We start from the raw sequence: 14375 nt of genomic DNA on the forward strand, positions 1-14375 counted from the left end.
GGCTCAATTCAAAAATCTCATCAACCAAGGTAAATGGTGAGTGGCGGAACAATTTTTGTAGTTTGCAAAAACACTCAATTAATGCACTAGTTTTCCTCAAAAAATTATGTTTACCAATGCATTAATTTTGTGTCAAACTTTGACCATCTACTCCCTCCGTCCAGGTGAATAAGTCATCTTTGGTTGTGCATCGTGACCAAGGAGGGAAAAACAAGAGAACTTAATGTTTATTTGCTAATTAATAGCATTTCATGCAATGAACTAACCACTGCATGTCGTTTTTGCTAGTCTTGAGTCATTGAAAACATGCACGCCCACATCTCTTATTGGTTGATATGTCAAGAAACGAGGTGGGAGTTAATGCACCGCACCTAAGTGTTTTGGGATTATTTGGTTTTCATAAAGTGACTTATACACCTAGATGGAGGGAGTATTTAACTAATAAAATGTTAATGCATTTCACCAAAAATCATACAACTAGATTCGTATTTGAACATAGTTTTTTAATGGTATAGATTTTTATGACATGCATTGACACTTTGTTAGTTAAATTTACGGTCAAAATTTTACACTAAGTACGAAGGGGACCATTAAACCAGGACACAGGTTATATACAAGTGAATAAAAAATCTGTCAGGATGTGGGGTTCTGGCAAACCCTTAAGGTTCGAACACTGGGGTGCGCGCGAAGTCTTTCCCTCCAACCGATCTACGCTCTAGCTTGCTAAGATCATGCGGACGAACTCGACGAACCCACAACACAGAAAGACACGAGATTTATACTGGTTCAGGCCACAGTTGTGGTGTAATACCCTAATCCAGTGTGGTGGTGGTGGATTGCCTCTTGGGATTATGATGAACAATACAAGGGAAGAACGGCCTCCTGAGGTTGAGGCATTCTTGAGCTCGGTGAGCTTGTGTGTGGGGGGTAGTCTCTCTCGAGCTAAGATCTGATCAGGTCCCTTACCATGGTGGTGGCTAGTCCTATTTATAGAGGCCCTGGTCCTCTTCCCAAATATCGAGCGGGAAGGGAGCCAACAATGGCGGGCTAATTTGATAGGGGACAGCTAGTACAAGCTATCCTGACAAAAGTAGTCTTCGCCTGCACAAAGTTCTGGTGGTGATGCTGTTCTAGGATCCACGATGACCTCCGTCTTGCAGTCCATGGTCTTGGTCTTGTTGCACCGAAACGGCAACCTTTTCCTGAGGCCTCGGTACTCCGCGGCTGCCCTTGCCCCCTTTGCACCAAAGAGGAAACAAGGACGTTGTGCGCGCTGGCGCCCGCCTGGTGTCGATCGTCACGGCTCACGTCACGAGAGACTCGTGAGGTTCGCCTCGCCTTGATATCTCCGCTCCTATTGAGCCTACCTAGCTAGGCCACTCCAGAGGAGGTCTTGCGTAGTCCGCCTCGCGAGGCTTGGCCCCTCGCGAGGGTCTTGGGCACTTTGTTGGTGAAGATGGGCCGTAAGGCCCGCTGGCTCAGCCACGCCGCGGGCCGCAGGCAGGCAAGTCTGGGGACCCCCGTTCCTAGAATGCCGACAGTAGCCCCCGGGCCCAAGGTGCGCGCGGGCTTGGCTTCACGGCGAAGCCAAGAGTTAAGCTCGAAGCGCCGCGGGCCCCAAAAGCTTGCGGCCTCTGTTGACGCGTGGCGGTTGATTGGACGTGGGCATCTCCACTTCCCCATGCTGCCTTTGAATCCGCCAGGCTATGCGGCCCCGCTTCTTGCATAGTTATTCTTCCCTATCCGCGCCTGACTTTTCCAATCTTCCAATCTCCCTACTTCCTCGATGCCCTGCTCCGCCTTCCCAGTCCAACCAATGTTCCGCCCGCTTTTCCGCCATGGCGCCGAAACAAGTCAACAAGGGGAAGAAACCTCTGTGCTCGCCAACTGCGCCTCCATCCTTCGTGTCGGCGCTCATCCGACCTCATGTGCTCAACGACGAGGCCATGGGCAAGGTGCGCCCCATGCTCGCCTCCAGCTTAAACGAGTGGGGAGAGACGCCGGCCTGGCCTACGTCTTGCTCTAGCATGGCTCGGTCAGTCACCAAGATTCCGATCTTCATTGACGCCCTCTGGGCTGGCCTGCTTCCTCCCTTCTCCGCCTTCTTCAACGCGGTGCTCGAGCAGTATCAGATCCATATGCTTCTCGACCCTCAATCTTTGACCCTTCTTGCCGTCTTTGCCTTCGTGTGTGAGGCCATGGTGGGCATCACCCCCTCCGTGGCGCTCCTCCGCCACTTCTTCTTGCTACATCTCATCGGTGCCCGGAAGAGCTCAGGGTGTGTGCGCTTTCAGGCCGTGGCGGCGACGGTAGGCATGGGGATCGACTTCGAGCTTCCTTCATTCGCGAGCTAATTCCGCACGCGATGGGTGTTTGTTGATGCCGGCCTGCTCAACCCTCTACTCCAAGCTCCGGTGGAGCCTACCATTCCTAACTCCGGCTGGGGTCACCAGAGGCTCGCGAGCCCCTGCCTGGCCCCCGTCTGGGCCAGGCTGCGGTGGTTGAAGGACCTTGGTGTGACTGCGCCCATGGTGGTGAGGGAGTTCGTCAGGCACCGAGTTGCTCCGCTTTAGCACCATTTCCGCCCGATGTGGGCCTTGCTCAGCGGGCAGGACAACATGAGGTTTCAGGAGGAGGGGCTTCCTCTTGCTGCGCGGCAAACTGGGCTCACGGTGCTATCCGGTGTCCCTCTGCCAGACGAGATGCCCAGGAAGAGCTGCATGTTGTACCGCAGCAAGAACAAGGTCACGTTTGCCGCGAACATGCCTTCCTTTGATGAGTGGGGGCTGCGCCCATTTGGCTTGGTGGGGCCCCACGAGAATCCCGTCATCGTGGTCCCCATCCTCGCCGCTGGTGCCGAGCTCGCCCAGGTGATGGTGCGGGGGAGCGAGCTGCAACGGGGCCCGGCTCCTCAGGTGCTGAGGAGCACGCGCTGAGCGGTGATCCAGGGGCGTCGTCCTCACGAGCTTGCGACGCCCCTCCTGAAGCGCCAATCGCTGATGAGATGCGGCATGCGGCTCCCGAGGCCGAGGCTTCAGGAGCCTCAGGAGGTCGCAGCGAGAGAGAGCCGGGCTGTTCGCCGCAGCCGGGCTCCCCTGAAGCCATCCCTCTTGGTTCTTCTTCGGCTCCGCCGCGCTCCGGCCGTCACGTCCAATGCTTTGGTCTCCTTTGCGTGGACTTCGAGGAGCTCCGCAAGAGGAAGGGATCCCCTAGCGGTGGCAGCATCTTCGGACCGTTGAAGCGACGGAAGTACATCACCATCGATGAGTAAGTACCTCTCCTTGGTGATCTTCTATGCGCCGCCTTCCTTTCCTGACAATTGTCCCCTCAGATCCCCTTCTGCTAAGGCCACGAAATCTCCAGAGAAGCAGCTCCCTCTCATCCCATCACACTCTCCAAGCTTCAGGGCTTCAGGTTCAGACGCTGCCCGCGGCGTGGGGTCAGCCTCGGGAGCTGGTCCGTCATCAAGGTGCCCCGAGATTACGCCTTCGCCGTCGTTTCTAAGCGGCCTTGCTCGGAGCGCAACGGGCATGCCAAGGGCTCCTCCCTTGGTCACGGTTGGTAGATGGCTAGCCTCGATGCTGGAGCCTCCTTCAAGCAGCGGGCCTTGTTCAGTCCGGCCCCTCGCGAGGGTCAGCATGCGCCTGGGGCCGCGCCAGCCCCCAGCCCCCAACCGGGAGATGGCGCGCCACTTGATGCTCCACCCGCAGCCCCCGAGGCGGAGGACGAGATGGGGCGAGCGTTCGAGCTCAAGCGCTGGCGCAGCATGGTCCGCCATGAGCTCTTCCAGGAAGCGACGGGCGCGATGAACCGCCTTGGTGAAGAGCTTGCTAGCGTCGACTCGCGTCTTGAGGCCGAAGGTCTTCTGTTGCTGGAGGAGCGGCGCAAGCTGCGAGTGGCCATCAACCTTGGCCGTTATCATCGTGACCTCGAGAACACGAAGGCTGAGGCGTCCTGCAAGATTGCCAATGAGGCCCGCTCGCGAGCTTTGGAGGAAGCTCACGAGGCCGATCGCCGCCGTGAGGCTGCGGAGGAGCCCGCATGGGAGCTCCATGCCTGGAGCGCGTCCCTTGAGCGGCAAGTCGAGGCGCGCGGGGCGGCCCTTGCGTCGGTGAGGGGGACGCCTGCGGAGGAAGAGGAGGTCTGGCGGCGCGAGGAGACGCTGGCCCTGGAGGCCGTGGAGCGCAGCCTCGAGCATGAGCGGCTGGAGACGAGGGAGTGTTAATTCGCTCAAGCTGAAGATGCCGTCGGGGCCCATGAGGCCGGAGTCAAAGAAGAGATCAATCGCCGGGTAGCCGTGGTTTGCGCTGATCTGGAGGGAAGGTATGGCTTGAGGCTGGAGTTCGCCGGACAGGAGGGCGTGGGCAGGGTCGCCGCCCTCATGCCCAGGTTGGACGAGGCCAAGAGGCGTGTTGAGGCCACAGCCGCCGCCCTGGTTACGGCGCAGGCGGAATTGGCCTCCACCCGCGCCGAGTTGCTTTCCCTCCGGAGACGAATTGACGACGCCAAGGCCATCGCTCGGCAAAATAGAGAGGAAGTGCTCCAACGCCGGACGCTGGAGCGCGAGCATGCTCCTATGCTTCAAGATCTTCGGAACAAGGCCAACACCGCCCTGGGCTATATCTGCGATGAGAATGCCCCGACCCCTCACTCGAGTGACTACGCCAGCCACCTGACCTTCTTCACCGAGGTGGTGATGCGCCTGGAGGCTCAATCTGCCAGAGCTCGGCAACTTGTGGAAGAGAGGGGTCATGGCCTGCTTCAGCGCGCCTTCTCTCGCATCTTCAGCCACCTCCTGAATGCCGACCCCAACTTTGACTTTGATACCGCCATTACTCCTGTGCCCATTGCTGTCCGGGGCGACTTGGTGCGTTGGGTAGAGGATCATGTCGACGCATTGGTGAGGGCCTTCACCTCGGAGAACGATGGGGTGGTGGTCGTCGCAGACGAAGGTGACATGGTCAACGACGGCGATGAGGGCGTCGCCGATGGCGGCGATGATTCTGACGAAGGTGATGCTGATGCGAGCAACGCATCCCTGGACGACGCAGCGAGCGATATCTCTGGCTGATCCCATATTCTCATGGTGTTCTATTCTGCATGCAAAACCCGAGCGTGGTCCTTGGAAAACTAGTGAGAGCATTTTGAGAGGGGGAGCCCCTCGTGTAAGCAAATTGTAGTTTTTACTTTCCTACGCGATGTGGGTATGTGTCCTTGTGAGCTCGTGAAGCTGGTGGTGAGTTTCCAGACGTGGATTACCTTAGTCAGCGCCTGCTTAGGGCTGGGTTCTGAGGCAACGAGTTCCTGAGAATCCTGCGGAGCTTATCACCCTGTTTGAAGGGGGGGCCCAGAAGGGGTGAGCACCAGGCGTAGTGCTAGCGCGTGCTCTGCGCGGTCCGGCTCGCGAGGAGCTTTGCGAGGGAGAGGCGACGGACGTGAGTCCCAAACCAAACAAGATCCAGAAGGCGAAAAATGGCTCGAACGAGAAAAAGGCACCCCCCGCGCGCAATGATAAAAGTTCAGCTTCAACTTACGTCCAGAATCAGAAAGCAAAGCCATAGAAAGAGAGATCCAAAGCAAAAGGCCGCGTCCGGCACCTAGTCTTGTCTTCGGGTCTTCAAGTTTTCTCACCAGCACGGAGCTAAGTGCTGTCCACTAGGCGTGGGAGGGAGCCCCAGGGCCTGAGGCCGGCGCTCCTGAGACTCCAGGGCGTGTACAACCCCAACTCATTATTAAGTGAGTGTGTCACGGGCGGCGAGCTTCACAGGCATCGGGCCTTCTTCACAGGTACTGGCCTTGCTTCATATCGCCAGAAGAGGGCCCCGCCTTGCGCCACTCTTGACCTCCTTTGAGCCGGTCGGAGATCAGGATGGCAGAAAGGAGGGAAAGAGCACGCCAGCGGTTCCCTCGGTGACCATGGGTCCTCTACCGGAGGAAGGGTCATTGAAGCCACCCCGGCAGAGGGCCTACCTCCGGGTGTCCCCTGGTTTCACGTGCCTTAGGGAGGGGCCTTGCTCCTGGCACCCCCTCGGCTGCCCCCAGCGTGTCTCCCTTGTTGAGACGGGTGCCGCCGTGCCGGGGTTGTCGATCGGTGCTGCAACCTGATTCATCTGTAGCCCATGGTTAGAATAAGCCTGTTCCTGAGAGGTTAGCGGTACCCTATAGTTGCCATCGCCGGCGCGATCACTGTGGTTCTCCGCTGGCTCTTGGAAGGCTTCGACTCCTAGTGCCCCTTCTCCCCATTCTTCTCCAACGAATGAGCCGATGCCGTCCTCTGGTGCGTACCCTTGGTCCATCATGCGGGGCACGTAGGCTTCCGGGCCCGTCACCCCGAACACCTCGCCGTGGTGCCCCACACTCCATGTTGCTCCGCCCATGATGGAGTCCTGGGGATGATAATACGGCATCCGGCTGGGACCATGGGTGGTGACGCTTGCGCTCGTGCTTCTCGAGGGTGGCATGGGGGGATTGGAGCCCCCTACGCCGCCAGCCGTGCTGATGTTGGCGAAGCCCCCGGGCGTAGTCGACGGCGCGCAGATGTGGTGAGGCTCGCCGCGCGACCTTGCATTGGCCTGGGGGGGAGTCGATAGCTGAAGGGTGGCGCTCCCGATGCTGCTGCGTCCAGCAGCTCAGCAACACGCTTAAGCAGCGTGTCCCGGCCGCTCTCCATCAGCCTGCATCGCAGCAGCTCCCTTGCCACTGCAAGTGCCGCCCGCATGTTCGCTTTCTCCCGCCGTGAGTGCGGTGCCGTTGCAGCGGCGTGACTCGCTGCTCTCGCCGCGGCTCGTGCTTGCCGCGGGGTGAGGGTGGATGATGCTTGGCCGCGCTGTCCATGCCCGGTGGAGCTTGGTGACGCCCGCGCCACCTGGCGTGCGGGGTCGAGATCTCCATGAGCAGGCGGCGCCGTCCGGGACGGCCAGGCTGCCCAGCGGTCGGATCCGGCTCTTGGGTCGCCAGACATCATAGCCGGTGAACGTCCGAGAGCTGATTGGCGGAGAAAAGGCTCCGGTGCACCCCTACCTGGCGCGCCAAATGTCAGGATGTGGGCTTCCGGCAAACCCTTAAGGTTCGAACACTGGGGTGCGCGCGAAATCTTTCCCTCCAACTGATCTACGCTCTAGCTCGCTAAGATCATGCGGACGAACTCGACAAACTCACAACACAGAAAGACACGGGATTTATACTGGTTCGGGCCACCGTTGTGGTGTAATACCCTACTCCATTGTGGTGGTGGTGGATTGCCTCTTGGGCTGATGATGAACAATACAAGGGAAGAACGGCCTCCTGAGGTTGAGGCGTTCTTGAGCTCGGTGAGCTTGTGTGTGCGGGGGTAGTCTCTCTCGAGCTAAGATCTGATCAGGTCCCTTACTATGGTGGTGGCTAGTCCTATTTATAGAGGCCCTGGTCCTCTTCCCAAATATCAAGAGGGAAGGGAGCCAACAATGGCGGGCTAATTTGAAAGGGGACAGCTAGTACAAGCTATCCTGACAGAAGTAGTCTTCGCCTGCACAAAGTTCTGGTGGTGACGCTGTTTTGGGCTCCACGATGACCTCCGTCTTGCAGTCGATGGTCTTGGTCTTGTTGCACCGAAATGGCAACCTTTGCCTGAGGCCTCGGTACTCCGTGGCTGCGCTTGCCCCTTTGCACCAAAGAGGAAACAAGGGCGTTGTGCGTGCTGGCTCCCGCCTGGCGCCCGCCTGGTGTCGATCGACACGGCTCTTGTCACGAGAGCCTCGTGAGGTTCGCCTCGCCTTGATATCTCCACTCCTCGTGATGCTACCTAGCTAGGCCACTCCAAGGAGGTCTTGCGTCGTCCGCCTCATGAGGCATGGCCCCTCGCGAGGGTCTTGGGCGCTTTGTTGGTGAAGATGGGCCGTATGGCCCACTGGCTCAGCCACGCCGCGGGCCGCAGGCAGGCAAGTCTGGGGACCCCCATTCCCAGAACGCCGACAAAATCATCAACCAATGTAGTAGTAAATGATGAGTGCCCGAAGAATTTTTTCCAAAAGTACTCAAAAATGGGCTCGTTTTCCTCAACAAAATTGTGTTTGCGAATGTATTAATTGGAATGCATTCCTGAGGAACAAATGACCAGAACTTTTACATGCATTGGTAAGTTATTTCTTAATTCTTGCATGCAACATTTTAATGAAGCTTGAAATATGAACATGTCAATGGGAGGGTTTAAGAGCCTCATGCATGCATGCATGCATGGAACATGCAAGACTCACACGTACACATGGACACACGCAACACTCACACACCCATGTGGCACACAGTACACGACGCAACACACACGCTCACGCTCAAGTGCTCAACCTACTCCCTACGTCCGTGAAAGACTGTATATATAGAGATTTACACATTGACCAGGGCATAATTAATGCCCAAAAGTAACAGACTTATGTGTGCATGCGACCATTGAGACTAGCCACAGTGGAGAGTAACATACACTAGTAACATACACATATCCCTAGACTATGTTACTGCCTTCACGGTGGGTAGTAACATAAGTGTGGTAACATGCAAAATTTCATTTATGAGGTTATAGACTCATATTGCATTGGGACATGTGATGTTACAGTAACTAACTAAGTTAGTACTCAAACTACCTTTCTCCTCATTAACTCATTGCCACATAAGCAAATTTGATGAGTTGGACTCGATGTTACTGCTGAAGTTACTCCCACTATGAACATTAAATGAAGGTTGTCGCATGCTGTAATTAAGGATAGACATGTAGCCTATAGCTAGAGCACAAGTTGGTGTATTAGTCAATCAATATCGATTAGATTAAAGGCTAAATGCATTGGAAGTGTAGATGAACACTCTTTTTTAAGCCGATGTACACTCTTTGTTGGAAGATCGAGGGAGTACACATGCATGCACTCACATACACAGCCATGGTGGTTCACCCGCAAGGGTTGGACTCCTGTCACGCCTGTGTAAAGTTTTGTTTAACTGGTTTCTTTGCTATGCCAATTGATAGGTGGGACTCAGAAACCATGTGACAATTTAACCAGTCAACAAAGTGCCACGTCGAGTATGTGGCCAGTCAGTAGAGTGCAATACGGTGCTCTACGATGAGCAAGTGATTGTATAATCACCGCAAAACTATATAGTGACCGTAAAGAGCGTATTGTTACATACGTTGACCGCCAGTGTATTTTTCTCTTTTCAAATTAAGCCATATTAATCGGAAAGGATGCAGTATGGACTTGTACTAGTACTGCTTTGATGTGTCCCGTCAACTCCGCGAACGAGGAGAAGCTTGCTTACTACGCCTCTCGCTCACCCCCGCGCGTGGTGGCTCGTAGGACAAGGAGAGGGTTTTGACTACAGCGCCCTCTCCCTCTCACTCCCCCTCGCCCTCGCGGTGGATGTGCAACAGTGTAGGATCTAGAAGTAGATGTGTCTAGAGGGGGGGTGATTAGACACTTAATGCTAAAGTTGCAATGTTTAAGCTTTTTCGGTTTAAGTGGAGTTTAGGCACAATTTCAACACACACAATACATATCAAGCAAGCATGCAAAGAGTATATGAGCAGCGGAATGTAAAGCATGCAACTTGCAAGAATGTAAAGGGAAGGGTTTGGAGAGATCAAACGCAATTTGAGACACGGATGTTTTTCCCGTGGTTCGGATAGGTGGTGCTATCCTACATCCACGTTGATGGAGACTTCAACCCACGAAGGGTAATGGTTGCGCGAGTCCACATAGGGCTCCACCCAAGGGTAACGGTTGCGCGAGTCCACACAGGGCTCCACCCACGAAGGGTCCACGAAGAAGCAACCACCCACAAAGGGTCCACGAAGAAGCAACCTTGTCTATCCCATCATGGCCATCGCCCATACAGGACTTGCCTCACTAGCGGTAGATCTTCACGAAGTAGGCGATCTCCTTGCCCTTACAAACTCCTTGGTTCAACTCCACAATCTTGTCGGAGGATCCCAAGTGACACCTAGCCAATCTAGGAGACACCACTCTCCAAGAAGTAACAAATGGTGTGTAGGTAATGAACTCCTTGCTCTTGTGCTTCAAATGATAGTCTCCCCAACACTCAACTCTCTCTCATAGGATTTGGATTTGGTGGAAAGAAGATTTGAGTGGAAAGCAACTTGGGAAGGCTAGAGATCAAGATTCATAGGGTAGGAATGGAATGTCTTGGTCTCAACACATGAGTAGGTGGTTCTCTCTCAGAACATATGAGTTGGAATGGTGTATGCGTTGTGATGGCTCTCTCCTCGAATGAAGAGGAGGTGGAGGGGTATATATAGCCTCCACACAAAATCCAACCATTACACACAGTTTTCCAATCTCGGTGGGACCGAATCAACAAACTCGGTCGGACCGAAAATGTAAACCTAGTGACCGTTAGAGATTTCGGTGGGACCGACTGGATCAACTCGGTGGGACCGATGTGCTAGGGTTAGGGTAAATCCAAAACTCAGTTTGACCGATTACTCAAACTCGATGGGACCGATTTGGGTAATAAGTGAAACTGAGATTTGGCCAAGCAAACTCGGTGGGACCGATTGCATATCTCGGTGGGACCGAGAATATTGCAATGGGTAACAGAGAGTTTGCAAGCCCATCTCGGTGAGACCGAGATCCCATCGGTGAGACCGAACTGATTAGGGTTTGGCAGTGGCTTATGACAAGTGAAACTCGGTGGCGTCGGATAGGAAGAATCGGTAGGACCGAGTTTGGCTTAGGGTTTAGGTCATTTGTGGAAGTGGGAAAGTAGCTGAGGATTTTGGAGCATATCATTAAGCACATGAAGCAAGAGGCTCATTAAGCAACACCGCATCCCTCCTTGATAGTACTAGCTTTTCCTAAAGACTCAGTGTGATCTTGGATCACTAAAATGTAAAATGACGAGTCTTGAGCTTGAAGCTTTAGCCAATCCTTTGTCCTTAGCATCTTGAAGGAGTTCCCACAACCTTTAGTCCATGCCACTCCATTGTTGAACTTATCTGAAACATGCTAGATCGAAATGTTAGTCCAACAAGAGATATGTTGTCATCAATTATCAAAACCACCTAGGGAGCACTTGTGCTTTCAATCTCCCCCTTTTTGGTAATTGATGGCAACATACATCAAAGCTTTAGATAAAGATATAAAGAATAGCAAGTAAAGCTTTGGAAGGACATGTAACAAGCATAGGCTCCCCCTACATGTATGCACTCATGTAAATATGATATAGAGACATGTGAGAGCATAACCATGACAGAGTAGGCAATGTGTTACATGCATCTTGGCCATATGCATCAGAGCAAAAGATTATCAAGGAAAATACCTTCATGCTCATGAGTCCTTCTTGCAAACAGTATGTACATAAGCAAGAACTCCTCATACTCATGATTTTGATGCATATACTTACCTTGTGGTTTTGAGTTGGCTTAGGATGGAATGAACCTGCACAAACAAGGTTAGATAACACAGGTACGTCCACTAGCCAGAGCAAACAAAAGAAACCACAAGAATACCAGGACTGGGATGACATGTAGAGAGTGAGTACAAGGTACCACATTGAATTCAACATGTCCCCAAGAATAAAGATATGTAATGAATTTGACTGATTTCTTTCCCTTAGGTGTCTTGCTCCCCCTGAATCTTACATGGGATATTAGGAGAATATAGGAAACAGAAAATCAGAGTTGAAAGATATGAATAGAACTTAATTCAAATGAGTTCATATGAACATGTCTTTCCCCCAAAAAGACATGTGGCATCTCTCCTCTTGGACATCAAGCATCTGGGATCCTTGAGTATTCTCTCCCCCTTTGAGATTTCTTTCTCCCCCTTAATATATGGGATCCTTGAGTATTCTCTCCCCCTTAGTACTTTCTCTCCTTTTTAGGTGATAAGCTTTTGATGTGGTCTCTCTCTCCCTGATGATAAGCTTTGATGTGATCTCTCTCTCCCCCTTTGACATCAATTTCCAAGAAGGTCTTTCCTGGAATCTGTCGAATAGGTTTGGTCCTTGAGATTCAGTACAAAGCAGGGAATAAAACGGTGATGCTTGTAGAGGACAAGATTCATTGAGTGGAGGTAGATCAGAAGAAATATAGAATATGTGGCAAACTGTTTTTCCTGTTGTGAAATCGGTGGCACCGAGTGGCATGTTTCGGTAGTACCGAAGGGATTCGGTTGGACCGAAAATGGCAATTTGGTGAAACCGAGTTCATCACAGAGAAAAACACTTGTCACCTCAGCTCACTAGTCAAGTAAGATCTCACAAAGATTTGCAATGAATTAGCTAAAAGATTTGCAAGGAATTTGATGCAGAAATATGCAGAACAAAAATCAAAAAGAAAAGAGTGAAAGTTTCTAGATGAAGTTTTTTTTGTTTGAAAAAGAAGGAAACAAATATGCAAGGGACAAATGCAATAACTCAGAAAAGAACACAAGAGAACTTCATCTAGAATTGGGCGGTGACATAGTCACCTATGTTAGAGTATATAGACTTAGGAGTCAAGTGAGGATACTTGATCGTAGGTCATACTCATCGTTTTAAGCTCAAAATGGGGTTACCATTTTTCATTTAAGCATCTTGATGTATTCTCACCTTGTTAAGTTGCATTGACTCATGTCTTGGAGTAAAGCTTCTCTAAGATGGAATAACATACCTTGGGTGGTGGTGTGGTTCTTGCTCATGTAGTTGAACTTGTGTGGGTGCTCAAGGTTGATGTAGCTCATCAAGAGTTGGGAGCACCACTTGGAGTTTGAGTTCATCTACCTACATGGGTTAGTTATTGCGAGGAAGAGCACTTGTGTATCCAAAAATGACAATCATGAAGCTTAACATAGAATTTGTCAAAGGATATGTTTGAATGGTTTTGTGCTTCCTTTTCTTCAACCACTATTGTGTAGAGTCTTGGTCTTGTAGAGATTGCTCAAGATGTGAGTGAGTCGCAATCTCATGGAATTAGATTCAACCAAGCACCTACATGGGTTAGGCAACATGCAAGGTGCAAATATATCCAAGACATAAGATAGTTATCATAAGAGATATATCATGGATTAGTCATAAGCTCATGGCTTGCATGTATCCAATGGAGTTTCTACTCCAAGTTCGAAGCATCAATGATGTTCAATTCTCCTCTCAACCTGCAAAACACTTTTTCATCAAGTGGTTTAGTGAATATATCCGCTAATTGCTTGTCGGTGCGAACATGCTTAAGATTGATGTCACCCTTAGCAACATGATCTCGAATGAAATGATGACGAACTTCAATATGCTTAGTTCGAGAATGTTGTACAGGATTATGACCAATTTAGATAGCACTTTCATTGTCACAAAGCAGTGGAACATGTTTCACATCAATCCCATAATCTTTAAGAGTTTGGGTCACCCAAAGTAATTGAGCACAACATGAACCAGCGGCAATGTATTCCGCTTCGGCGGTGGATAAGGATACCGAGTTTTGTTTCTTGGAAGACCAAGACACAAGAGATCTACCAAGAAATTGACAAGTACCCGAAGTGGACTTTCTATCAACCTTGTCTCTGGCATAATCCGAGTCAGAATAGCCAACAAGATCAAAAGAAGACCTCTTAGGATACCAAATGCCAAAATTTGGTGTATGGATTAAATATCTCACTATCCTTTTTACAGCCTTAAGATGACAATCTTTAGGAGCATCTTGATATCGTGCACACATGCACACACTTAGCATAATATCGGGACATGAAGCACATAGGTATAACAATGAACCAATCATAGAGCGATAAACCTTTTGATCAACCGGTTCACCATCTTTGGTTAAATCATTATGTCCACTAGTAGGCATGGGTGTAGACATACCTTTGCATTCTTGCATATTGAACTTCTTGAATAAGTCCTTGGTGTACTTTGTTTGAGATACAAATGTACCTTCCTTAGTTTGCTTGATTTGCAACCCGAGAAAGAATTTGAGTTCACTCATCATAGACATCTCAAACTTCTCTGACATTAGTTTTCCAAATTTTTCACTAAAGAGAGGGTTAGTTGAACCAAATATGATATCATCAACATAAATTTGGCATACAAATAGTTCTCCATTAACCCTTTTAGTAAAAAGAGTAGAATCAATTTTACCAATTTCAAAACCACTTGTAGTAAGGAACTTGGTCAAGCATTTATACCATGCTCTAGGAGCTTGTTTAAGACCATAAAGAGCTTTGTGAAGTTTGTAAACATGATTTGGTTTCTTAGGATTGATAAAGCCGGGAGGTTGTTTGACATAAACTTCCTCCTCTATTTCACCATTTAGAAAAGCACTTTTAATGTCCATTTGGTACAAGGTGATATTATGGTGATTAGCATAGGCAAGTAAGATGCGAATGGACTCAAGTCTAGCAACGGGAGCATACGTCTCACCATAGTCCATA

The sequence above is a fragment of the Triticum urartu genome, chromosome 3 (assembly GCF_003073215.2).
Source record: "Triticum urartu cultivar G1812 chromosome 3, Tu2.1, whole genome shotgun sequence".
Taxonomy (NCBI): Eukaryota; Viridiplantae; Streptophyta; class Magnoliopsida; order Poales; family Poaceae; genus Triticum; species Triticum urartu.